We start from the raw sequence: 3,706 nt of genomic DNA, 5'->3' as shown, positions 1-3,706 counted from the left end.
AGACAGACAGACAGACAGACAGACAGACAGACAGACAGACAGACAGACAGACAGAGGGACGGACGGACAGAAAGAAAGATTTTTTTTAATTAATTTTTTTTGGGGGGACAAGAGGTAGATAACGATAGTAAGAATACCGCATGGAGATAAACAAGGATGAAGAGAGAGCAAGCAGCTAGATAGATACAGAGAAGGAAGAGGAGGATTAAAGAGATGAAAATGGAGATAGAGAGAAAGAGAGAGAGAAAGAAAGAAAGAAAGAAAGAATGAAAGAAAGAAAGAAAGAAAGAAAGAAAGAAAGAAAGAAAGAGAGAAAGAAAGAGAGAGACAGACAGACAAACACACAGAGAGAGGGGGAGAGAGACAGAGACAGAGATTAAGAAAAAGACAAAGAAAAAGACAAAGAAAAAGACAAAGAGACAGAGAAACAACCCTTTTTCTTCGAAAAGAGTTGAAGTTATTATAGGACACCAGGAACTACGTACGTACGCAGGTAACCTAGGCGGTAACTCTATAGTCCCTGATGGGATTCAAGGCGGGAGGTCGACGCTTTCATTTCGTGGTCCAATGACTTTCAGTTGTTTGGTCTTCATTGTTCTCATAGTTCCCTGCTATAACTATTTTTCCCTCGTGCCTCCCTTCCTGTTGTTAACAAAATGCACTTTTAAAGAAGGACCAACAAAAAGCAATTGAAATTTGCCTTTTCATCCATCTATCCATCCATCGATGTACCTATCCATTCATCCATCCATCCATCCACTCACCAAATCCTTCCATCCATCAATTCACCCATCCACCCAACCGTCCATCTCCTACTTCTATCTATCTATCTATTTATCTATCTATCTATCTATCTATCTATCTATCTATCTATCTATCTATCTATCTATCTATCCCTTGCAACAAACTTTGTATAACATCCTGTGACCCCCTTCTCTCTCTCTCTCTGTCTCTCTGTCTCTCTGTCTCTCTGTCTCTCTGTCTCTCTGTCTCTCTCTCTCTCTCTCTCTCTCTCTCTCTCTCTCTCTCTCTCTTATCAAATAGAGGTAATTTTTCATCTACACCCAAACATTCCTCACCCCAAGGTCCACATCAGTGTCGGCGTTAATGCATTCACTGTGTTTTCCTTGTGTTTACGCCCAACTTACCACGAGTCCATTAACCCACGTTGGGGCCAAGCGCCGCTATGTGAGGTGGGCAGAATCCGGATAATCTATCTGGATAACCGGATAATTATCACTGAAACATTGTCCGGATTCAGACTCTGAACTCCCTTTCCTGACCCGTTTGCCGAAGTGGGTGCATTCATTTGTTGAAGTCATGCGAACCTGTTTGGCGAAGTGGTTCTAACCCTTTTGCCGAAGCCGTTCATATCATATTATTTGCCGAAGAGTTGCACTAATAATATAGTATCCGGATTTTGCTAAAAGGACTTTTTGCCCAGTCCTTCCCGCTATGTGAACTACGATGGCGCCATGCCCGAGCCACTGCTCTCACGTGACACTTCAAGGTGAGGCAAGCCTTAGACAAAATGGCGACATAATTTGACTTTCTTCTTCAATATAATTATGTTTCGGAAATTGCTAAATTTGCTGTGTTACGCTCCCATCGACACAATTTAGATGGTTTATGGGACGGGATGCTTTGATCCTTCATTTCAGAGCCAAGCCAGGCCGAAAGGACCAATTAAGCCAGCTAAATGGGAAATTTGTGTAAAGTGCCCTTCCCAAGGACACACCGGTGGACTGAGCTGACGTTCGAACCCCCTGAACCAGCAATTTCACGATTATGGGTCCGGTAGCCTAACCGCTAGGCTACCAACGCCACCGCAGATGGAGGTAGGTACTCGATTTAGAAACAAAAAATAAAACAAAACAAAACAAAACCTTCCCATTGGGGAGTTAGTCTCATGTCCTTTGTGCGTAACGGCGAAGAACCTAACTTGCTACACCACCGACGCCTGTTCTACAATACTATGTAAATAATTTCAAAACTAAAAAGCAGAATAGCAAACCAGAAAAATAACACCAAAAGGGGGAGGGGGGTCAAAAATGCACTAGAAACATTCTCATTCGTTCCTAAAAACATGTTTGGGTGAAAAAAGTTTGCCCAAATGATTAATTATACGGAATGTCTCTCGGTTCCGGATCTTATCCCAGCGATGACGTCATTGAACCTCAATTTGACTTTCTTGAAAAATCGTTTTACTTCGGGGAGGGGCGAAGACGACAGATACGGTAGAATATTCTCAAAGCTCACGGAACGTTTTGATTCATATGTCATACTGCATGTGAAACCCTTCCATCTGCATAAATACCGTATATTATGTTCATAATTGTAGGTGTGATAATGCACGAATTGATTCAATAAAAATAACAGCGAACTAAAGAATCAAACCCCAAGTCCAATCTCTTCTCTGAACGAAGTGTGGCACACGTATATGTGGTACCCAAACCTGTTTCAGACCTCAATAGTAAATATGGCTTTGAAATTGTTACAAGGTATGGATTTCTTTTCGTTTAACTTCTCTGAATGGCTCGATCCGGGTTGCTATTTTTGAATTTTTGGAAAAAAAAATTTTTTGTTTTTTTGTTTTTTTTTGGGGGGGGGGGTTGGTGCTTTTTCTAAAATACAGTCGTGTTTTGTCAATGTCATCTGACATCTGTATAAAACCCACAAAAACTTACGAAAACCCACGATCAAATGGTGTTCAAATTTGGACCAAAGGGGATAACAATCTGTAACACATAGAAAGAGAGAGAGAGAGAGAGAGAGAGAAAGAGAGAGAGAGTGAGAGAGAGAGGAAGGGGGAGTATGTATTTAAGCTGATCTCTCTCTCTCTCTCGAAGAACCAGACCTTCAAAAATTGATGTTAATTCATTTCTTCATTTGGTGTCCAGCCTATGCAGGTCTCCTCCCGGCAGTCCTGACAGGCAGGACACAACCCTCATGTTATTCCACCCCTCGCATAGAGTGACTAAATTTTAAAAAAGATAATTCTCCATCAGATCGAGTGCCTAAAAATTATTAGAGGTATACCGAAACATAATAAAGAAACTAACAAAGCTTTCCCTGAAACGGCGTGTCCACAAAACAAGAAACCTACCGACCGTAAGTCGTCTGTCAATCGGGAAGTCGGTAAATACAATGTAAAATAGAGCACCAGTTTTTACCATAACTTTAGCAATCAGGGGAAATTCTCTTTGGTTGTGTCCATCGAAAACCACCAGACATATTTTAGTTTGGGTCGTTTGACGATTTATCATAGGTCCAGCGAGAGTTAAAAGAAATAATTCCAATATTCAGTTCGGATAACATGAAAAATCTATTCATATAGAATCTATATTTATACATTTTTAATCGGAATTAGCATAGTCTCGCAAAAAAACAACAACCCTGGTTCAAACACATAATATCAACAACCCCCCCCCCCCCCCGGGGGAAAAATAACAACAGCAAAACATTAATTTCTAATCCCCAGCTTGCGTTCACTGGCCTTTTCACTAGCCCAGTACTGAGAAATACAATGTAACAGTGTCGTCAGAGCATGTCGTCAGAGCCTGTCGCCAGAGCAACTCACACGAAGAAGGACATGTACGCCTGAGACGAACTGATCGACCCCCCCCCTTTTTATCATCATCATCATCATCATCATCATCATCATCATCATCCTCATCCTCATCATCATCATCATCATCATCATCAT

This window comes from Aplysia californica, unplaced genomic scaffold (assembly GCF_000002075.1).
Source record: "Aplysia californica isolate F4 #8 unplaced genomic scaffold, AplCal3.0 scaffold00554, whole genome shotgun sequence".
Lineage (NCBI taxonomy): Eukaryota > Metazoa > Mollusca > Gastropoda > Aplysiida > Aplysiidae > Aplysia > Aplysia californica.
This window is presented reverse-complemented; position numbering follows the sequence as displayed.